The sequence below is a fragment of the Haemaphysalis longicornis genome, unplaced genomic scaffold, assembly GCF_048455015.1.
Source record: "Haemaphysalis longicornis isolate Haplotype H1 unplaced genomic scaffold, Haemaphysalis longicornis Haplotype H1 scaffold_11, whole genome shotgun sequence".
NCBI lineage: Eukaryota > Metazoa > Arthropoda > Arachnida > Ixodida > Ixodidae > Haemaphysalis > Haemaphysalis longicornis.
Window position 1 is genome coordinate 9,458,393 of NW_027526214.1, and position 24,661 is coordinate 9,483,053.

Consider the following 24,661-nt stretch of genomic DNA (forward strand, 5'->3'; position numbering starts at 1 on the left):
GGGGGCCGGGTGTATTATTGATGGTTCGCGTGTCGCGGCAACAGCGGCGTGCGCCTGTGGGACGCGCTTAGCTCTGAGGCGTTTGGCGAGCATGCGGCAATATATATTTATATATATATATATAAATATACATTTATATATAATTATATATATATATATATATATATATATATATATATATATATATATATATATATATATATATATATATATATATATATATATCTATATATATATATATAGCTATTTAGCACGGCTTCAGACTACTACGTAAATATAAAAGGTAACTTTAACTGTGACTCCGCTCATGTCGTATATCTTCTAGAGTGCACTGTTTGTAGGCCACAATATATCGGCCAAACTGAAACGCCATTCCGAATACGGTTCAATAATCACAGCTCTCATGCAAAAAGCTGCCCTTATTTGCCCCTGTCAAGACATGTGAACAGTCCCGGGCATGCATTTGAACATCTTAAAGCAACGATTTTAGAATCCGCCTTCAAAACGCGCCACGACCGCGAGGTTCGGGAATCTCATCTCATTTATAAGTTTGGGTCAGCCACGCTTGGAATTAATGAAAGTTACGGAAAACTAACGTGCTTATCCCTCGATTAAAATTAGCGGCTTCATAATTTTTATAACTATGTTCATTATTCCTACCCTCGAGTTTGCCATCAGAATTCGCAGAAACTCTCCTAATACAGCAGCTTTATTAGCCTAATGCGGCTCAACAATGCCATTTGTCCTGGGGAGGGAGGCCTCGTTCCCACCACCACTTAAGAATGTTTAACTCTTTGTGATGTATTCATGTTTACCATTTTGTGACCCTACCTATTTCCTGTTCAATTGCTAGCTTGTGTGAAATGCTCTTTTGTGCCCCCTATCTATTCTCTTGACCCGCGGGGGGCACACCCATCTTTGCTTCCCCGAACTAGTCTCCGCAGTCACTGAATACCTTACTGTATACTTTTCCCTTTCTTTTCAAATCGCGGTTGTCCAGTTTCCCCCATTGTCTGAACTTGCAGCCCGCGCGGCATACGTTGACCCGTCATGGTGCAACCTTGAACGCTGCATTGTTAACACGACCCCTTTTTCTCTCTCTCGCTCCCCCCTTTTTATTTTTCTTGTTTTTTTGTTGATGTTGTAACATAGACGTAGCCTGACTGTATGCACACTCCCCATTTCCGAAACATTTTCCGCTCTTTCTCACAGTTTTATGCCAACCTATATAAGAAATGTGTTCAAAATGTTTGCGACATCAAAATCATGTAACTTTACTCTGATGAAAGCAAGTCCCGTTGCTGCTACGTAAGTAAACATTGTTTGTTATTGTTCTTGCTGTGTATCCGACTCTTTACTTATACTATTTCTGCGCGCTTTGTGAGTTTATCTTTCTCTAGATTTATATATACAGGGTGTCCCAGCTATCATGCACCAAGATTTAAAAAAAAAGAGAAATTGCGTAACTCGAAGAAAACCTAGAGCATAATGTTTGCAGTACTGTGAAGAAGCGGAGAGTAATTTTTTCGTTAATGAGACTTCATTAATTATTTGTAATTAATTATATAACTCGATAAATACTGTCCTAATCACTAAAGTGTCAATGAGGCACTTGTAGGTAACCATGAGGGGCATCCAGCTGCGCTATTTTCAGCGACGAACTAATTGCGTACTCATTTATTCTGACTGATAAAGGAAACCCGCGAAATATAAAAAAATACCACGTGACGACGCTTACGCGCGCGTTGTAAAGCAGCGTCCCCAAACAAAGCTGATTGAAAGCAACTGCTTTGCGTGTTACCCGCCCGAAGAGACAGCGAATCACCTTGATAATAGCATGCATGGAAGGAGCAGCAGCAGCAAGATTCGCGGGACGCGTGTGCAGATAAGGAACAAACTCTGTCGCGATTTCTTCTTTCTTTCTTTTGTCTATTTCATTCTGGGTAATTCAGAGGCAGCCTGTTTGAGGGCGTTGCTTTACGGTGCGCGCGGAGGCGCCGTCACGTGGTATTTTTCATATTTCGCGGGTTTCCTTTATCAGTCCGAATAAATGTGTACGCAATTAGGTCATCGCTTAAAATACCGCAGTTAGATGCCCCACGTGGTTACCTACAAATGCCTCATTGACACTTTAGTGATTAAGACAGTATTTCTCGAATTAAATAATTAATTACAATTAGTTAATTAGGTCTCATTAAAGAAAAAATACTGTCCGCTTCTTCACAGTACTGCAAACATTATGCACCTGGTTTCTTTCGAGTTACGATTTTACTCTTTTTTTAAATCTTGGTGCATGATAGCTGGGACACCCTGTATATATATATATATATATATATATATATATATATATATATATATATATATATATATATATCAAGGTTGCAGTCGTCATTGTTAGTGCTATTCGGCTTTTTTCGAAATATTTAATAGGGCCGAATGACGTGTGTTTGTCACGTTTCTTTGATCCATTGATAAATAAGCGAAAGTATAAGTCGAGAAAAAATCCGCCGTTTTTCCGGGCGCGGGACTCGAACCCACATCTCGGCATAACAGGTGCGGGGCGTTCGCCATTACGCTATCCCACGGCGGCTTCTATCTCGACTTTAAAGTGGGGGTTTATATTTACAAGAGCTCTGGGGCCGGTCAACTAGCGCCGCCCGTCGACTACCGCGGGAGACGTAGAACCTCTTCTTTCCCAGCGGCCGCCACGTAGAACGTGGTCGGAGGTCGGGGTTAGCAATTGGCTTATCCGAACTGCTGGAGCCAGTGCCTCGTAATGCATGTAGCTACGTCTCCCGCGGTAGTCGAGGGGCGGCGCTAGTTGACCGGCCTCAGAGCTCTTGTAAATATAAACCCCCCCTTTAAAGTCGAGAGAGAAGCCGCCGTGGGATAGCGTAATGGCGAACGCACCGCACCGGTTATGCGGAGATGTTGGTTCGAGTCCCGCTCCCGCAAAAACGGCGGATTTTTTCTCGACTTATATTTTCGCTTATTTATCAATGAATCAAAGAAACGTGACAAGCACACGTCATTCGGCCTTATTAAATATTTCGAAAAAAGCCGAATAGCATTGGCAATGACGACTGCAACCTTGATATGTATCTTTACCGAGTCCCTCGTCCCGTCTCTCTCTGTTCTGCTATCTATATATATATATATATATGTATATATATATATATATACACTCTCCGCGTTGCAAGGGGTAGGGCCATGAGCCGTTGTTAGAAAGGAGAAGTGTAGCTTGGCTGTTGCGGATTGGAAGCAGGGAGAAAGGAAGCGGAAGATTTCGGCGCTGGTAGAACAGGGTAGAAGGCGTAAAGAGTACTATCGCATTGGACAGAAGATGGGCACGATAAAGAATCAAGGACGGCGGAATGAGGAGGAATGCTAACTTCTTCCGCGAGGACCAGTTTTACGGCAGAACAAGCGGGCGGGTCATCAGCGGTAGGATCTATGGATGGGAAGAGCTCTACTTCGGCACGGCCACAGTCGATTACAGCTCCATGTTGGGAAAGGAAGTCCCACCCCAGTATTACATCGTGGGAGCACGGAGGCAGGACAACGAATTCGATAACGTATAAGACGTCTCGAATAACGGCACGGGCAGTGCACACGCCGAGTTGATCTATGGGATGAGCCGTAGCAGTCCGCAATAGGAACCCGAGGTGCGGCGTCGGGACCTTCTTTAAGCGGCGGCAGAGTTTCGCGTCCATGACAGAAACGGCGGCTCCAGTGTCGACAAGGGCTAAGATTTCAGCGCCATCTATGACAATACTAATGATGTTTGAGGGAGAGCGAGGAGGCCTTGGGCAGATAGACGACGACGCACTTCTTGCCTCCGGAACTGCGGCGCCTAGTTTTCCGCTTGCGTTGGGGTAGGACGACGACGCATGGGCGACAGCGAGCGTCGTCGCGGAGACGAAGATCGGCGGCCGGCGAAGTCACGGCTTTCGGAGGGCATAAATGTCACCGGCGAATACGCGGCGCCCTCCTGAATGAGTTGCGATGGGGCGTAGGAATAAGCCGTGGGAGGGTTACGTCCAGTTATCATACTGCGGCGGCAATAGCGGGCGACATGGCCAATAGCCCTGCATGCAAAGCAAATTGGACGATTGTCCAGCGTCCTCAAAGGGTTAGTGAGTTGCGGACCAGAGCATACCGGGGGGCGTACAGGTAACCGAGGCTGCAGAAAGACGGGGCTTTGATGTATGTACCTGGCTGCGACTTCAGCATAAGGTCGCCGTGGGACAGAGTCAAGAAAGATCGGTGGAGCGGCCATCGGCATGGAGGGTATAGAATCGGTATAAGCCAGAGTTGTGGTGACTGGGGCTGTCGGCGTAGCGTCGGAATAGGGCACGAGGGCGACAACAACCGGAGTTGACTGCAGTTCTGTTGGAAGGGACTGAGCAACTTGTTGTTGGACAATGGTCCGGAGGTCAGGGCTGAGAGAAGATTTACACTCCGGAACGTTTGGCATTAGGGATAATTGACGAGCCACTTCCTCTCGCACAAACTGCTTGATTCGCTGAAATAATGTACCGTCACTGTCGTTAGCAGCCAAGCTGCACATAAACTGATCTTGTGCGACGGGTCGCCGAGTGAGAGCCCGCTGCCTACGCAGCTCGTTGAAACTCTGGCAAATGGTAACGACCTCTGCCACAGTTTGGGGGTTTTTCGCGAGGAGCATTTGGAAGGCATCGTCTTTGATGCCTTTCAGGATGTGCTTGATCTTGTCTGTTTCGGGCATGGCGCTGTCGATCCTCCTGGACGGATCTACGACGTCCTCGATGTACGAAATGAAGTTTTCACCACTTTTCTGTGCACGTTCGCCCAAGCGCTGCTCCGACCGGAATTTTTGTACAGCGGGGCGTCCAAATACTGCTTGGAAGTCGGCTTTAAATTCTGGCCACGTTTCAAGACGGGCTGCATTGTTCAGGAACCATTTCTCCGCGAGCCCAGTCAAAGAATATTCCACGTTATTGAGTTTGAGGCGGTTGTCCCAATTGTTACGAGTGCTCACCCTTTCAAACGCGGCAAGCCAGTCGGCGACGTCCTTCTCATCAGTGCCGTTGTACTTGGGAGGGTCCCGCTCACGGATCGCACCAGAGCAGACGATGGGTGTTGGAGTAGCGGCGGGTTATCGTCGCGAGGCATTGTAGGAGGTTGAAGTGTCCGATTGCGGAGCTCCGGTGTAAGAAAACGACTGCCGACGCGGGTCACGCCCTCTCGACGATTGTGCGAAGGCCGATGAGGTGGGAAGCTGGGGCCAGAACGGGGAGGCACCCGCACACTCCACCAAAACTGTAAGGAGGATTTGTTCCAAGGCCGAAGGACTGGTCAGATCAAAGTCAGCTCTAGAAGTCAGGAGCACGAATTCCACTCTGCAGTGTTGGCCGAGAGCGAAAGCGGTGCGGCTGCCATCTATTGTTGTCACTTGACTGCGATGATGATGCTCTGTTTCGGCACCCACTCGCGGGTGATCGCCAGCGCATCACGGGCTACTCGGGGTGAAAGGAACCTTCTTTTAAATCCCCGGCTCAAGTGTCTACGAGATGGCGAGTGTGGTCGACAAGCCTTGATCCCTCTTAAGCTTCCTGTGGCACCAAGACTGCCATAAAAGAGGCCCTCGCTATGCATGTTGCGAATCAGAATAGGAAATGACAGGCTCGATAAAAATAACAGAGAAATAAGAGTTGGCAGTCAAGAAAACCTCGGAAAGCAAAGTGGAGGATGTGGTAGGTCATTCAAACAGGTCAACAATTTGGAAAGAAAGTAGAGAAAAAATGCCCGCAAGGTGGGATCCCAACCTACGACCTCCAGTATATCGGTCTCGTGCGACAACCACTGCGCCACCGGCGGGGCGATTTTCCCCTCCACTTTCTGGAGTATTTTTGTTTAGGTCTTTGTGTTTCCTGGGCTTGGGGGTGGAAGCCAGCGCTACTCGGACTACTCGGGGTGAAGGGAACCTTCTTTTGAACTCCAGGGTCATGACTGGAGTGTCTACGACCTGTCGAGAATGGTCGACCAGCGTTGAACCCTCTTAAGCTTCCTATGGCACCAAGACTGCCAGCACAGGGGCCCTCGCTATGCATGTAGCGAATCACAATAGCAAAAAAGGGGCTTGTTAAAAATATCATAGAAATAAGAGTTGGCTGTCAAGAAAACGTCGGAAAGCAAATGGGTGGATATGGTATGTCATTGAAACAGATAAATAATTTGGAAAGAAAGTGGAGAAAAAATGCCTTCCAGGTGGGATCCAAACCCACGACCTCCAGAATACCGATCCGGTGGGATAACCAGTACGCTACCGACGGGGCGATTTTCGCCTTCATTTTTTGGGGTATTTATGTTTAAGTATTTTTGTTTCCTGTGCTTGGGTGGGGTAGCCAGCGCCACTCGGACTACTAGGGGTGAAGGAGACCATCTTTTGATCCCCGGGCCGTGACTCGAGTGTCTTCAAGATTTCGAGAGTGGTCGACCAGCGTTGAACCCTCTTAAGCTTCCTATGGCACCAAGACTGCTAGAACAGAGGCTCTCGCTATGCAAGTAGCGACTCCGCATAGGAAATGAGGGGCTCATTAAAAATAACACAGAAATAAGAGTTTGCAGACAAGAAAACGTTGGTATGAGGAGGCGCTTATCGCCGCGCGTGAAAGTGATGAAGAAGAAGAGCTCGGGCGTGGCCGACTACTATCAGGTGAGAAGGAAGAAGAGGTGGCGAGCGCTGGAGGCAGGAAGCAGGTGGTTCCAGACGCTCTCGGTTGGGCGAGAACGGCTAGAGGATCTTCATCACGGAGCCGCACATTCCTCCTGGAAGCTCTCAGCTGGGCGTCAACGCTCAGGAGATCTTCGCACCCAGCAACACCTGGTCTCTTCCAGTCGAGACTGTCCCCGGAACACCCGGGCCGAATATAACGTGTTGTTTATAGTCCCGGCACCGACACCGGCACCAGAACAGCACCGGCATCGATAAGGGAACCGAGCCCAGCGCACCGAGCTCTGCGCACCGAGTCAATGCACCGACTGGGACGTACACGTGAGCGCAAACAAATTGGAGTGGGGCTCCTCGCAGGGGTCTTTGTTATCATAGAACTGTTGTCATTAGATTAGCTGAATGTTCATTTGTGCACGTTATTTTGTAAATATAATTTGGTCCTTGTCCGTAGCCAAAATGGCTCTACTCTTGTCCGTCGGTAAACAACAAAAACAACGTTCATCACAATAATGACGTCCGCGACAGGACAGGACAGAGAGAGTTGAGGGGGATTAAATTTTGGCGGAGAGGAGAGTATTTGGCAGCCTACATGAAATTAGAATATTTGTTGAAGATCGCATAAGGGCCAGGACTGGCGGGCGCTGAGCTTTGGGAATGGTTGGAGAGAGAGGCAGATGCTGCTCGCGAAAGTAGGGTACACGCGACAGACACAGAAGTTCGAAGACTTCTACTCGAAATAGCCGCTCTTGACCGCAAGATTAAGCTTGTGAAGAATGAAACGCAGCTCTCGATTGCTGAGTTAGACCTTGAAATATTAGGCACAGATAGTCGTCTTGGAGAAAACGGATGCACACGAGACGGCATCGACCTCCACGCTCGTGAGGGAAAAGTAACGTGATTCGCAGCCTGCGATGAGGTCACGCGCAAAGGAAGACAAAGAAATGGAGTTTGAACGACCGGCCGCGCAGGTGAAACGCGTGTTCGACACACGAAGAGTTGCACATGCTGAGTTTAGCAAATAGGCAGACGAGCCGCGTGCTTGCACGTCCACTGCAAATGGACCGAGTGAGATCAGCGTTGTGCTGCCGTGTGCCGAGCTGTCTGAGCTGTTTAGAACGTGCTCTCAGACGGAGCAATTCTATGTCGACCACGAAGAGCGAGTAGTAAAATCGGGTAGAGATTGCCTGCAGGAGGTCATGTTGCCGGGCAAAAAGCTTTTGCGTGGCCAGGGCAGCCAATATTTAACTTGCTTTTTTGAGCGAAAGCATGCACACTCCAGGAAACCTGCGAATAAGAGGGAGGCCAAATGGTCAACTCCTAGTGTTCTTGACAGAGGTGAGTGTGGAGCTGAATTTGGATACAGGCCAAATGAACAACTAGAGAAAGTAACACACCAAAAGAAACAGACGTGCAGAAGATGGTTTCAGATGGATGGAACCAATACTTATCCGCCGCAAAAAGCACAGGCTGGAGAACTACTACCTGACATGTCCCGCCGCTTGCGAGTTCACAAATGGACACGAAGAATGGCTCACAAGGGCAAGGTATCTTGCAGAATTGTGAAGCATTGGTTTCGAGCGAAACAAATTGACCTGGTTTCCTGCCTCAGGCGCATGAGCGATGCGAACAAAGCTGTTGTTCAGAGCCATGCGGAGAACGCAGGAAATGGTGCTTAATGGAAGCGCCGCAAAAAAGTGAAAATGAAGCCAACGATCAACGAACCGGTATGAACTCACGGCATCAACTTGGCTGGAAATCGGATGCGTAAGGAAAAATGAGAGATTTTAATATAATTTATTTTAGGAAATAAAAGTGGTAGATTGTTGTGTAATATTTTCAAGGGTTTCACTCTCTCAATTGTGTGCGGGCTGTCTGAGCCGCCTTGAACCAAAGTTAATTGTTTAGAGTGTGGAATGTTTTCACAGAGCGTAGTTTTCTTTTTGGTACAGGTAAAAGGTGTGTTAATTGGTTATTTACCACAATCTTGGTTGTGGTAATGCTTAGGTGAGTTTTGTGTAAGACGTAGCTTGAACGTGTCAGCAAGTGTTTGTATTCTTAAGCAGCTGTATATTTAGTTTTGGTTTGTAAGCTTTTTGAGTTTATTATTCCATAGACTTCTGGTATGTGCTGTTTAAGTGAACTTGTGGTGGTGACATTAGTGATTGATGGTTCAGTGCGTGCCTGCAATTTGAGTGCGGCAAACAACCACCATGGTCCCCGAGTGAATGCTTTAGTGGAAGTGTGTTTTTTCAAAAAACACTCCTCCTGATGGGGGCAATTGTAATGAGGCGCTTGTCGCAGCGATTGGAAGTGATGAAGTGATGAAATACATTGACTTAAATACCCCTGGAAGTGGAGGGAAAAAATAGCCCCGCCGGAAGCGTAGTGGTTATCGCCCCAGACCGGTATTGTGGAGGTCGTGGTTTGGGATTCCACCTGGCCGGCATTTTTTCGCAACTTTCCTTCTTTAGAAATTTTTTATCGGTTTCAATGACCAAGAACATCCTCCCCTTTGCCTTTGAGGTTTTCTTGACGGCCAACCCCTATTTCTGTCTTATTTCAATGAGCCCCGAATTTCTTTTTCTGATTAGCTACATGCATAGCGAGGGCCACTGTTCTGGCAGTCTTGGTGCCATAGGGAACCTAAGAGGGTTGGACGCTGGTTAACAAATCACGGCATGAAGTGTGTAGCGAAAGAAGACCAGCGTCTGCTTGCAATGTGGCGATCGAGTCGATTAGCGAGGCAGTGAGCACCCCCGATCCACCTCTTCCTTTCCTCCTACTGTCGCCCCCTCCCTGCCCTTCTTTATTTCTTAACACACTCCCGCCGCCGGATATTGCATTTTTATTGTGTCTCACGTAGCAATGTAAGCGAGATGAAGAAAAGCACATGATTCGGGGACTCTATGGACAGAAAGAAGACGAGGAATAAAATGAACGTTAGAACGCCATGATCATGTTAAGCTGGAATTCAGTCTCACGTAGATACAGTTACTCTATTTTTACCACAGCTTCTGGCTTCTTTCTTCATCATCTGATTTCACATCATCCCCCGCACGACAGTGAGTAAGGTTCGTGTCCAAGAAATTGTTCAGTTCATTGAAAGCTAATTTTATGTCCGAGTGGGCCAAAAGAGTTCAACACATGTAGGCTTCCACCTCCACCGATGGTAAGAATGTCTTGGATTTTTTGGGCCCAAAACCGAGACACTAGAGTGCATGCACTTTTCTAAGACTAGTAGTTGAGCTGCTTTTGCATGTGTTCGTGGCGGGTATTTCTTTCCGTGTGGACGAGGCATCATTTTTCTTTGTTGCAGACGGGTGTGTTGGGTCTCATTTGCGTTGCGGCTCTCTTCAAAACGCACGATACGGTTTGTTGTGTTCCGTACTGTTCCAGTTCTGCGTTTTGAGTCGTGTTTCACTGTGCATCTTCTTGCAATAAAATGATGATGCTTCCTTCGGGTTCCCAACGTCAGCTGGCGGCAGTAATTCCTTTTAAACTGTGGAAAATTATGAGCGCCCTCATTGAGGTCTGTTGTCCTTGAACGATTCATTTTAGCAGTGCCTTCTTTCTCTCGCACGCACGGTTTTCTCGGTGCCTTAAGTTTGAGGAATGAAGCACTAAGTATGTCAGGATGAAACGAAGATATACTCTTCCTTTCGCCGGGAAAATGAGTGTCAAACATCGCGGGATTCATACTTTTGCCCTTTCCATCATTGGTTTCTTGGAGCGAAGTTTCCACATTACAAGAAGGCTTCTCCTGGGGTATCGTTGGAGTCAGGTCATCGGTCTTCAAGTCGTTGATGGCTTCCTTTGTTTGCACAAGTCCAGTTCTTGTAGAAATCATTTCCTTTCGCTTCATGAACGTAGTGGTAGTTGTCTCTCCCTCGCTTCAGGATTTTTCGGGAGAATTCACAAGACCGTTGGCTTCCATTCGTGTAGTATCTTGGAAATTCCTGTTCAGTTCTTGTCGTCCGTCATCATTTTCCGCTCCATGAGTTTGATTTGCATTGAAGTTTTGCTACTTTCCAAATATCTGGTCTGATTATCCCGGCATTCCCTGTGTTCGGCGAGAACCCGTTTTTTGAGAGAAGCAATTAGGTTTTCACGAGCTTTCTTTGTTTCAACTATTTTAAGTTCAATCTTAGATTTTGCCATAAAAACTAGGTAGTCAAAGTTGAATGCATCTTCATACTCGGCCTCCATATTATCAATGTCTACACAATACTCCACTGCTCTGTTAAACTGGCGCAGTTCGTCGTGATGTACTGTTAAGTTAGTAGCAAGCTCACTCAATTCACTCACTGATGGTCTTCTCACTGGGAGGAGCTCTTCAACTTGGCCGATGATTGTCGTGATTTCTAGACGGACGATGCGCCGCCTTTCGAGGTGGGCCTCCATGGTCCGGTCCAGTGTCGCGTCCACTGTAAGAGCTGCGACCGGGATCAGAAGGCAGAAGTCGGCGTCGTCTCCGCAGGGCCACCTGAGGTTGAAGAACGGGGCTTGCGGAAGAGTATTGGCTAGCGGAGAAGCGTACGCGTGTTAGCAGGGCGCACATACGCTCGTCGTAACCGATCGCTTCGAAAACGTCAGCCTCAAATTCTTCATCCTTCATGTTCTCCTGAACTTGAGCATCGAGTTTGTGAAGACTCACCTGGTCACGCAAGATGAGGTCGAGGACATTTTGTCTGTCAAGGGCCGTTGCAGCCTGGCTCCGCCGCAAGGCGTCGAGGACTGTCATGGCCTAGGAGATGGTCGCTCGCAGGAAATCTCGGCGAATACGAGAATCGTCCATGGCACCAGACGATGAAGCAAGACGATGGGGTTTCGAATTCTATGGGTGAAGGGCGGGCTTGGGCACAAGCCGAAAGCTGCGGCGGCTTCCAGGATAAAGCAGTATGCAGGTATCCAAGCCTCTCGTGGCACACAGCCGCTGCGCCATCGAACGTAGACAAAAAATGTGTAAAAAAAGAGCACGAGCGTCTGGTTTCCGATGTGGTGATCGAGTCGATAGCGAGATAGTCCGCGCACCTCCGATCCTCCTCTTCCTCTTCTCCTACTTTCGCCCCCTGCCTGCACTTCTTTATTTCTCAACAAAGTAGAAACTCGAGCCACGGCCTGGGGGGTCAAAAAGAAGGTCGCCCTTCAACCCGAGAAGTAGGACTGGCACTTGCTACAAGCCCCAAGCACACGAAAAAATTATATTGACATAAATACCCCTGGAAGTGGAGGGGAAAAATAGCCCCGCCGGAAGCGTAGTGGTTATCGCACCAGACCGGTATTGTGGAGGTCGTGGTTTCAGATTCCACCTAGCCGGCATTTTATTCGCAACTTTCCTTCTTTCGAAATTTTTTATCGGTTTCGATGACCAACTACATCCTCCCCTTTGCTTTTGAGGTTTTCTTGACTGCCAACCCCTATTTCTGTCTTATTTCAACGAGCCCCATATTTCTTATTCTGTTTCGCTACATGCATTGCGAGGGTCACTGTTCTGGCAGTCTTGGTGCCATAAAAACATAAGAGGTTTCAACGCTGGTTGACAACTCACGACATGAAGTAGACACTCGAGTCACGGCCCGGGGGGTTAAAAAGAAGGTCGCCCTGCATCCCGAGAAGTAGGAGCGGCGCTTGCTACCAGACCCAAGCACCGCAAAAACTTATATTGACTTAAATACCCCTGGAAGTGGAGGGAAAAAATAGCCCCGCAGGAAGCGTAGTGGTTATCGCACCAGACCGTTATTGTGGAGGTCGTGGTTTCGGATTCCACCTGGCCAGCATTTTTTTGCAACTTTCCTTCTTTAGAAATTTTTTATCGGTTTCAATGACCAACTACTTCCTCCCCTTTGCTTTTGAGGTTTTCTTGACTGCCAATCCCTTTTTCTGTCTCATTTCAACGAGATCCTCATTTCTTATTCTGATTCGATACATGCATAATGAGGGCCTCTGTTTTGGCAGTCTTCGTGCCTAGAGGAACCTTAGAGGCTTCAACGCTGGTTTAAAACTATCGGCATGCCGTAGACACTCGAGTCACGGCCTAGGGATTAAAAAGAAGGTCCACCTTCACCCCGAGAAAACGGAGTGGCGCTGGCTGCCACCCCCAAGCAGAGGAAAAAATTACATTGACATATATAATCCAGAAAGTAGAGGCGAAAAATAGCCCCACCGGTAACGTTGTGGTTATCGCACCAGACCGGTATTCTGCAGGTCGTGGATTCGGATCCAACCTGGGGAGCATTTTTTCCCCTCTTTTATGTTTCCAAATTCTTTCCCCGCACGGGGCACCTTAAGAAATCTTGGTGACGGTGAGTTGCGACACCGCGTATCCGAGACCCCCATACTTAAGCTGTTACCTACTGTGGCGAGAAGTTGAAAAGTGAAGGGTTAGAAGCCGTGAACGGTGGCCATCGGAGCCCCGGTCAAGCTCCGGCCGATTGGCTCTCTGTCTGTCTATCAGGCTGGGAGCTCCAGGACCTCTTTGATCATCAGGGTAACGTCAAAGAAGAAAGTACCCCAGTTCCCTGCTTTATACTATGTCGCATGGTATTATCGAAACCCTCTCTTCAAAAAGATCGGGCCCCGAAAAAGGCCCCGAAGCAACTAAGCTACTGTCCAACAGCCAAATATTTTGTGCACCACAGAATTTTCCCAAATTCCTCGTCATTCACTCTCTTGAGCTGAAATTGCACTCGCAAGCAAGTCCGTGTTCAAAGTGGCACGATCCCTTGAATCTATTCTTGGTAGCAATTATAAGGCAAAGAAACTGTCATCAGGTGATGTACTTGTCGAAGTATTCACCAAGCACCAGTCAGACAAGCTTCTAAACCAGACTGATATGTGTGACCTCAAAGTAGCTGTCTCAGCGCACCGCACCCTGAACTCTTCGCAGGGGGTAATCTCTGAAATGAAACTTTTGAATGAAACAGAGCAAGATCTTCTTGAAGTAGGACTTGATTGCTTGCTAGTTGGTTCATGATTTACGAAGGAATAAGTTTGCGCAGAAGACGAGGACGAAGAGACGAGAGGACAGGACGGGCGCAGTCCTGTCCTGTCCTCTCGTCTCTTCGTCCTCGTCTTCTGCGCAAACTTATTCCTTCGTAAATCTTCTTGAAGGCCTGCGTGATCAAGGTGTAACAGCTGTAAAACGAATTACTGTGAGACGTGACGGCAAAGAAATCAAGACTAAACATGTTGTACTATCCTTTGACAGAAACTCTCTTCCTCAGACCATCAATGCTGCTTTCATTCGCTGTCAGGTTCGCCCTTACATTCCAAATCCTCGTAGATGCTTCAAGTGTCAGCGATATGGGCATGGTACCACCACATGCAGAGGTAGGCTGACATGCGAAAAATGTGCTCAGCATGTCCAGCCAACCGAAAATTGTCCTAGCAACACATTCAAATGCTCTAACTGCGAAAATCCCCACGCAGCCTATTCCCGGTCTTGTGACGTCTTCAAAAACGAAAAGCAAGTCATACACTTGAAAATCACTGAAAACATCACTTTTGCCGAAGCCCGCAAAAAGCACGCTATGTTCTCACCGAGAGCATATGCCCACTCAGCTCGCCGGAAGGCTGAGCGGCGTCTTGTCTTGGCAGCGACCCAGTACTGCAGTGTAGACATGGTCCATCACCCATCCCCCTCTGGGTTGCCCCAAGCAGCCCAGGACACTGCTCCGCCAGTTGGGGAACCACCGGTGGTAGTGGCGTCCACCACGACTGCCGTGAGAGAGTCTGCACTCCCCAGTCCTGTTCCACTGGCCCCTAAAAGCCTGACGGGCAAGGACGTGGGAGTCGCTGGCTCTTCTTCTGCGAACGCTGCGCTGCTGCAGCCTTCTGTGGCACGCACATATAGCACTCCTAAGGGTTCGCGGGTGAAGGAGCCTGACCCGTCAGCTACTCCTTTGCCATCAGATGAAGAGATGGAGGTGACGCAGGCCTCGCCAGCTTCACAAACGTAACGTACAAAGAAAGGCGCCATTACCTGGAGCGCCAGAAAAAGCCACCTCCAAGAGTTCAACCACCCAAAAACAAATGATACTCCAGAAACACAACAGAGTAAACTTCCTCTTCTAGTAAATAAAATATGAAGAAAGCCTAATTCACTAGAATTGTAGGGGCCTAATCAAAAATCTTGATGATTTAAATGAAATTCTTACAGAGTACCAGCCAAGCATATTATGTCTTCAAGAAACACATTTGAATAGTCAACATTTTAACTTTCTTAGGCAATACACTATCTTTCGAAATAACAGAGCCGGCTGCACTCATTCATCAGGTGGTGTAGCTTAAGCTGTTAAAAAGTCGGTGGCCTGCCAAAAACAAAACCTACAGACTAATATAGAGGCTGTAGCAACAAGGGCCATTATTTTTGGTAGGCTAACAACTATATGTTAAACATACATTGCGCCCGACTATCACCTAACAACAACAGAGTTTGAAAGTTTAATAGATCAACTTCCAGCACCATTCCTATTAGTAGGGGACTTCAATGCTCACCACGCGCTCTGGGGTTCAGCACAGGCTGACCCTCGAGGGCGACTCCTCGAAAAATTCTTGTTGTCCCCTGGCACCTTTCAGTTCAATAAGAAACAAGCAACTTTTTTCAGCGCAACACACAATACATTTTCTTTCACTGACCTAGCGCTGGGGTCTGCCACTCTACTTCCTCTAGTTGAATGGAGCGTCGCTCCAAATCTATATGGCAGTGATCACTTTCCTGTCATACCTAAATTAGCTCACAACCCTGCAATTTCAACCATCCCAACAAGGTTTGAAGAAGAGGGAGCAAACTGGAAGAAGTTCAAATAATTATCTGAGCTTTCTTACACATCCATACAGCATCTAGACATTGACCAAGCCACAAACAATATAACTGCGCATATTATTGATGCCGCACATTCCTCCATTCCTCGAGCTTCAACAAACACAAAAAACAGGCCCAGACGATGGTGGAATGAGGAGTGTAGGACTCCACGCAAAGAACAAAATAAAGCTTGCGGAACCTTCAGAAGATACCCAACAGTTAAAAACCTTATTGCATTTAAACGAGGAAAAGCCAAAGGGACACCAATTCGACGTGCTGCGAAAACAGAGAGCTGGAGAACATTCCTGACCTCTATAAACTCACTCACTGATACACACAAGGTATGGAAACGACTAAGAGCACTTCAGGGTCATTACACGAACACCCTCCCACTTATTAGCACAACAGGTGACGCACTAGACGATCAGGCCAACGCGCTCGGCAAGAATTTTGAACATATCTCCAGCTCTACCCACTATTCAACAGAATTTCTACGTCATAAAAAGATTGCAGAACGTAAGCCTCTACACAACAAGAAAACATCAAGCGACGGTTATAATTCTCCACTCACAAAACAGGAATTTTCCATTGCACTTTCATCATGTAGGAAAACAGCTTTAAGGGCAGACAACATAACATACGAGATGATAAAACATTTACACCAGGACATGCTTGAAGCAATTATTTACCTTTTTAACCCGATATAGCAAACAGGGCGACTACCAAAGTCATGGAAAGAGGCAATTGTCATCCCTGTGCTGAAGCAAGGGAGAGACCCAGGTCTGCCTAGCAGCTACAGGCCAATAGCCCTTACAAGCTGCTTGTGTAAATTGTTAGAAAAGTTGATAAACCGGCTTTTACTGTATTTCTTGAGTTCCATGGTTTGCTGGATAATCACCAATCAGGTTTTCGAGTACATCGTTCCACAAACGACAATCTTGTTACCTTTGAATCTTATGTACGGGGCGCTTTTGTTCACAAACAAACTTGCATGTCGGTATTCTTTGACTTTGACAAGGCGTATAATACCACGTGGCGCCACGGAATTTTACTGGACTTAGACTCGCTTGGAATCTGCGGAAATATGTTAAATTTCATTACAAGTTACTTAACCCACTTTATTTTCAGAGTTCGTGTAGGCTCCTCGCTGTCACAAATCTTTACCCAAGAAAATGGCGTTACTGAGGGGGTGTCTTGAGTTGTACGCTTTTTATTGTCAAAATGAATTCCTTGAAAAATGTCTTTAACGCTCTTTATGCTATTCTGTTTATGTGGATGACATGCAGATAAGTTTCAAAAATCATGTAATGTAGCAGTCTGCGAAAGACAGGTACAATTAGGAGTTAACAGGCTGTCAAAATAGGGAACCGAAAATGGCTTTCGGTTAAACGCTGACAAAAGCTCCGGTGTGCTGTTTTCTAGGCAGCGAGGCATCATAGTGGAGCCGTGCATTATGCTCAATGGAAACCAAATCCCTGTGAAGGATAAACAGAAGTTTTTGGGTATTTTGCTTGACAAAAAGCTCACTTTCATTCCACATATTCAGCAACTCAAAATGAAGTGCATGCAATCTTTAACATACCTAAAATTTTTTCACACCAGTCATATGGCACTGACAAGACATGCTTACTGAGAATATTCCGTAGCCTAATTATCTCCAAAATTGACTATGGAAGCATTGTGTATCAGTAGGCATAAAAACAGCCCTCAAGATGCTCAATGCTGTTAACCCCCTAGAACTCCGGCTAGCTACAGGTGCTTTTTGTACGAGTCTCGTTTTAAGTCTTTATGTGGAGGCTGACATGTGGTCCCTAGAATACCAGCGTAAATTCAGTGCATTCTTGTATGCCGTTATAGTAGCCTCGCCACCTCAGCATCCCTGTAACGCACTACTAAGCGGTCACAATACCGCAAACTTGTTTTAAAACACCCCTCATTGGCCCAACCTTTTTCTTTTACAGCCAGGTCTGAGGCCCCTGAGTTGGGAATATTTTTCATGGACACTAAGAAAACTATTTTTACGGATTTCATTGCACCTTGGAAACTTCTACCCGTGTCATGCGACTAGTCATTTGTTAAAATTGATAAGAACCAAGCCCCTCAAGCCCTCATACAACAACATTTCCTAAGTCTGCAACACAAATATCAATGCACAAAATTCTACACTGATGAATCCAAAACGCGCCCTGCAGTAGCATGTGCGGCACTTTGACCAAACTTCTCCTGCTCAAAAACAATAAACCTAAACGCAAGCATATTCACTGCAGAAGAATACAGTATTACTATGGCTGTTGAACACATCATACAAAGCGTAATATCTAAGTCAATTATATAGACAGACGCACTTAGTGTTGTAATAGCTTTATCATCTGGTACTCTCAGAGCATTCTCTGGTATTCATCAGAGTATTCTCAGAGTATAATCTGGTATTCTCTGGTATTTATCAGAGTGGTATTCTGCAGGTCATAGGTTCGGATCCAACCTGGCGAACAGTTTTTTTCCACTTTCTTTCCTTCCAAATTTTTTATCTGCTTCAATGACCTACCACATCCTCCAATTTGCTTTCCGATGTTTTCTTGACTGCTAACCGCTATTTCTGTCTTTCTTCAACGAGCCCCTCATTTTTTATTCTGATTAGTACATGCACAGCGAGGGCCTCTGTACTGGCAGTCTTGGTGCCATAGGGAACCTAAGATGGTTCCACGCTGGTTTAACACTCTCGACATGCCATCGACACTCCAGTCACAGCCGGGGGGGGGGGGGTTAAATGAAGGTCGCCCTTCACCCCGAGAGGTCGGAGTTTGGCTGGCTGCACCCCCAAGCACAGGAAACAATACATTGACATAAATACCACAGGAAGTGGAGGGAAAAAATAGCCCTGCCAGTAGCTTAGTGTTTATCGCACAAGACCGGTATTCTGGAGGTAATGGGCTCGGATCCTACCGGGTGGGCATTTTTTCTCCACTTTCTTTCTTTCCAAATTCTTTATCTGTTACCATGACCTTCAGACCCTCCCCTTTGCTTTCCGAGGTTTTCTTGACTGCCAACCCCTGTTTCTGTCTCATTTCAATGAGCCCATTATTTGTAATTCTGATTCGCTACATGCATAGCGAGGGCCTTTATTTTGGCAGTCTTGGTGACTGATGGAAGCTAAGAGGGTTGAACGCTGGTTTACCACTCTATACTTGCCATAGACACTCGAGTCACGGCTGGGGGTGAAAAAGAAAGGCCCGCTTCACCCTGAGAAGTGCGAGTTGTGCTGGCTACCACACCAAAGCACAGGAAAAAAATTACATTGACATAGGTACCCCTGCAAGTGGAGGGAAAAATAGCCCCGCCGGTATCGTAGTGGTTATTGCACCAGACTGGTGTTCTCGAGGTTATGGGCTCGGATCCCACCTGGCGTGCATTTTTCCCCACTTTCTTTCAAAATTCTTTATCTGTTTCAATGATCTACCACATCCTCCCATTTGCTTTCCAAGGTTTTCTTGACTGACAACACCTATTTCGTTCTTATTTCAACGAGCCCCTCATTTCTTATTCTGATTCTCTACATGCATAGCGAGGGAATCTGTTCTTTCAGTCTTGGTGCCGTAGGGAAACTACGATGGTTCAACGCTGGTTGAACGCTCTCGACATGCCGTAGACACTGGAGGCACGGCCAGGGGGGTTAAGAAGAAGGTCCCCCTTCACCCCGAGAAGTCGGAGTGGCGCTGGCTGCCACCCCCAAGCACAGGAAAAAATTACATTGACATAAATATCCCAGGAAGTGGAGGGTAAAAATTGGCCCACCGGTAGCGTAGTGGTTATTGCACCAGACCGGTATTCTGGAGGTCGGGGATGGGATCCCACAAAGCGGGCATTTTTTCTCCACTTTCTTTCCAAATTCTATCTGTTTCAATACCTACCACATCCTCCCCTGTTTCTTTTCGAGGTTTTCTTGACTGCCAACCCCTATTTCGGTCTTATTTACACGAGCCCCTTATTTCTTACTCTTATTTGCTATATAAATATAAATATATATATATATATATATATATAACATAAATACCCCAGAAAGTGAATGGGAAAATCGCCCCGCCGGTAGCGTAGTGGTTATCGCACCAGACCGGTATTCTGGAGGTCGTGGGTTCGGATCCCACCTGGCGGGCATTTTTTCTTCACTTTCTTTCTTTCTTTCTTTCCAAATTCTTAATCTGTTTCAATGATCTACCACATCCTCCCGTTTGCTTTCCGAGGTTTTCTCGACTGCCAACCCTTATTTCTGTGTTATTTTCAACGAGCCCCTCATTTCCTACTCTGATTCGCTACATGCATAGCGAGGGCCTCTGTTCTGGCAGTCTTGTTGCCAAATTGAGCTTAAGAGGGTTCAAAGCTGGTCGACCACTTTGGACATGTCGTAGACAATCGAGTCACGACCCGGGGGTAAAAAGAAGGTCCCCTTCACCCCGATTAGTCCGAATGGCGCTGGCTACCACCCCCAAGCACAGGAAACAAACATACCTAACATAAATACCCCAGAAAGTGAATGGGAAAATCGCCCCGCCGGTAGCGTAGTGGTTATCGCACCAGACCGGTATTCTGGAGGTCGTGGGTTCGGATCCCACCTGGCGGGCATTTTTTCTTCACTTTCTTTCTTTCTTTCCAAATTCCTAATCTGTTTCAATGATCTACCACATCCTCCCCTTTGCTTTCCTAGGTTTTCTCGACTGCCAACCCTTATTTCTGTGTTATTTTCAACGAGCCCCTCATTTCCTATTCTGATTCGCTACATGCATAGCGAGGGCCTCTGTTCTGGCAGTCTTGTTGCCAAAGGGAGCTTAAGAGGGTTCAAAGCTGGTCGACCACTCTGGACATGTCGTAGACACTCGAGTCACGACCCGGGGGTTAAAAAGAAGGTCCCCTTCACCCCGATTAGTCCGAATGGCGCTGGCTACCACCCCCAAGCACAGGAAACAAACATACCTAACATAAATACCCCAGAAAGTGAATGGGAAAATCGCCCCGCCGGTAGCGTAGTGGTTATCGCACCAGACCGGTATTCTGGAGGTCGTGGGTTCGGATCCCACCTGGCGGGCATTTTTTCTTCACTTCCTTTCTTTCTTTCCAAATTCTTAATCTGTTTCAATGATCTACCACATCCTCCCCTTTGCTTTCCGAGGTTTTCTCGACTGCCAACCCTTATTTCTGTGTTATTTTCAACGAGCCCCTCATTTCCTATTCTGATTCGCTACGTGCATAGCGAGGGCCTCTGTTCTGGCAGTCTTGTTGCCAAAGGGAGCTTAAGAGGGTTCAAAGCTGGTCGACCACTCTGGACATGTAGACACTCGAGTCACGACCCGGGGGTTAAAAAGAAGGTCCCCTTCACCCCGATTAGTCCGAATGGCGCTGGCTACCACCCCCAAGCACAGGAAACAAACATACCTAACATAAATACCCCAGAAAGTGAATGGGAAAATCGCCCCGCCGGTAGCGTAGTGGTTATCGCACCAGACCGGTATTCTGGAGGTCGTGGATTCGGATCCCACCTGGCGGTCATTTTTTCTTCACTTTCTTTCTTTCTTTCCAAATTCTTAATCTGTTTCAATGATCTACCACATCCTCCCCTTTGCTTTCCGAGGTTTTCTCGACTGCCAACCCTTATTTCTGTGTTATTTTCAACGAGCCCCTCATTTCCTATTCTGATTCGCTACATGCATAGGGAGGGCCGCTGTTCTGGCAGTCTTGTTGCCAAAGGGAGCTTAAGAGGGTTCAAAGCTGGTCGACCACTCTGGACATGTCGTAGACACTCGAGTCACGACCCGGGGGTTAAAAAGAAGGTCCCCTTCACCCCGATTAGTCCGAATAGCGCTGGCTACCACCCCCAAGCACAGGAAACAAACATACCTAACATAAATACCCCAGAAAGTGAATGGGAAAATCGCCCCGCCGGTAGCGTAGTGGTTATCGCACCAGACCGGTATTCTGGAGGTCGTGGGTTCGGATCCCACCTGGCGGGCATTTTTTCTTCACTTTCTTTCTTTCTTTCCAAATTCTTAATCTGTTTTGTTTCAATGATCTACCACATCCTCCCCTTTGCTTTCCGAGGTTTTCTCGACTGCCAACCCTTATTTCTGTGTTATTTTCAACGAGCCCCTCATTTCCTATATATATATATATATATATATATATATTTACAGAAAGAGACGCCGGCAGTCTACAACACCAAAGAGGGCATAGGGGAAAGGTTAGAATATTTTTTACCGTTAGTGACGTTAAATTATTATTTTTTATTAATTACGTGAGAAAGAAAGAAAAACACGCGCCCAGAGTGGGGACCGAACCCACGCCTTTCGATTAGATCTCGAATGCCTTACCAATTCGGCTATCTGGGCGACTGTGTTCTGCTTCACTTTCTGGGGTATTTATATTTACTACAACTGTAGCTGACGCTTGAGGGTGGTAGCCAGCGCCACTCAGACTACACGGGGAGAAGGGGACCTTCTTTTCTACCCCCGGGGCGTGACGAGAACGTCTACAGCCTGTCATAAGCGGGTAACTGGCGGGAAGCCCTCTTATGCTACCTTGGCATCAAGGCTGCCAGAACCGAGGCCCTCGCTAAGCTTTCGCACGATAATAGGGTTTGGAAATGAGGGGCTCGTTAGAAAATACAGAAAGAGACGCCGGCAGTCTACAACACCAAAGAGGGCATAGGGGAAAGGTTAGAATATATTTTACCATTAGTGACGTTAAATTATTATTTTTTATTAATTACGTGAGAAAGAAAGAAAGAAAGAAAAACATGCGCCCAGAGTGGGGACCGAACCCACGCCTTTCGATTAGATCTCGAATGCCTTACCAATTCGGCTATCTGGGCGACTGTGTTCTGCTTCACTTTCTGGGGTATTTATATTTACTACAACTGTAGCTGACGCTTGAGGGTGGTAGCCAGCGCCACTCAGACTACACGGGGAGAAGGGGACCTTCTTTTCTACCCCCGGGGCGTGACGAGAACGTCTACAGCCTGTCATAAGCGGGTAACTGGCGGGAAGCCCTCTTATGCTACCTTGGCATCAAGGCTGCCAGAACCGAGGCCCTCGCTAAGCTTTCGCACGATAATAGGGTTTGGAAATGAGGGGCTCGTTAGAAAATACAGAAAGAGACGCCGGCAGTCTACAACACCAAAGAGGGCATAGGGGAAAGGTTAGAATATTTTTTACCGTTAGTGACGTTAAATTATTATTTTTTATTAATTACGTGAGAAAGAAAGAAAGAAAGAAAAACACGCGCCCAGAGTGGGGACCGAACCCACGCCTTTCGATTAGATCTCGAATGCCTTACCAATTCGGCTATCTGGGCGACTGTGTTCTGCATCACTTTCTGGGGTATTTATATTTACTACAACTGTAGCTGACGCTTGAGGGTGGTAGCCAGCGCCACTCAGACTACACGGGAAAAGGGGACCTTCTTTTCTACCCCCGGGGCGTGACGAGAACGTCTACAGCCTGTCATAAGCGGGTAACTGGCGGGAAGCCCTCTTATGCTACCTTGGCATCAAGGCTGCCAGAACCGAGGCCCTCGCTAAGCTTTCGCACGATAATAGGGTTTGGAAATGAGGGGCTCGTTAGAAAATACAGAAAGAGACGCCGGCAGTCTACAACACCAAAGAGGGCATAGGGGAAAGGTTAGAATATTTTTTACCGTTAGTGACGTTAAATTATTATTTTTTATTAATTACGTGAGAAAGAAAGAAAGAAAGAAAAACACGCGCCCAGAGTGGGGACCGAACCCACGCCTTTCGATTAGATCTCGAATGCCTTACCAATTCGGCTATCTGGGCAACTGTGTTCTGCTTCACTTTCTGGGGTATTTATATTTACTACAACTGTAGCTGACGCTTGAGGGTGGTAGCCAGCGCCACTCAGACTACACGGGGAGAAGGGGACGTTCTTTTCTACCCCCGGGGCGTGACGAGAACGTCTACAGCCTGTCATAAGCGGGTAACTGGCGGGAAGCCCTCTTATGCTACCTTGGCAGTACAACCTTTCCCCTATGCCCTCTTTGGTGTTGTAGACTGCCGGCGTCTCTTTCGGTATTTTCTAACGAGCCCCTCATTTCCAAACCCTATTATCGTGCGAAAGCTTAGCGAGGGCCTCGGTTCTGGCAGCCTTGATGCCAAGGTAGCTTAAGAGGGCTTCCCGCCAGTTACCCGCTTATGACAGGCTGTAGACGTTCTCGTCACGCCCCGGGGGTAGAAAAGAAGGCCCCCTTCTCCCCGTGTAGTCTGAGTGGCGCTGGCTACCACCCTCAAGCGTCAGCTACAGTTGTAGTAAATATAAATACCCCAGAAAGTGAAGCAGAACACAGTCGCCCAGATAGCCGAATTGGTAAGGCATTCGAGATCTAATCGAAAGGCGTGGGTTCGGTCCCCACTCTGGGCGCGTGTTTTTCTTTCTTTCTTTCTTTCTCACGTAATTAATAAAAAATAATAATTTAACGTCACTAACGGTAAAAAATATTCTAACCTTTCCCCTATGCCCTCTTTGGTGTTGTAGACTGCCGGCGTCTCTTTCTGTATTTTCTAACGAGCCCCTCATTTCCAAACCCTATTATCGTGCGAAAGCTTAGCGAGGGCCTCGGTTCTGGCAGCCTTGATGCCAAGGTAGCATAAGAGGGCTTCCCGCCAGTTACCCGCTTATGACAGGCTGTAGACGTTCTCGTCACGCCCCGGGGGTAGAAAAGAAGGTCCCCTTCTCCCCGTGTAGTCTGAGTGGCGCTGGCTACCACCCTCAAGCGTCAGCTACAGTTGTAGTAAATATAAATACCCCAGAAAGTGAAGCAGAACACAGTCGCCCTGATAGCCGAATTGGTAAGGCATTCGACATCTAATCGAAAGGCGTGGGTTCGGTCCCCACTCTGGGCGCGTGTTTTTCTTTCTTTCTTTCTTTCTCACGTAATTAATAAAAAATAATAGTTTAACGTCACTAACGGTAAAAAATATTCTAACCTTTCCCCTATGCCCTCTTTGGTGTTGTAGACTGCCGGCGTCTCTTTCTGTATTTTCTAACGAGCCCCTCATTTCCAAACCCTATTATCGTGCGAAAGCTTAGCGAAGGCCTCGGTTCTGGCAGCCTTGATGCCAAGGTAGCATAAGAGGGCTTCCC

The 24,661-nt window shown here is 47.2% G+C and overlaps 1 non-coding gene across 1 annotated transcript; it reads left to right on the forward strand.

Moving 5' to 3' along the window:
* The first annotated feature begins 24,348 nt into the window (after window positions 1-24,348).
* On the forward strand, window positions 24,349-24,420 carry Trnar-ucu (transfer RNA arginine (anticodon UCU)). Its single transcript has one exon. It is a non-coding gene; the product is annotated as a tRNA-Arg (tRNA).
* Window positions 24,421-24,661: the final 241 nt, after the last annotated feature.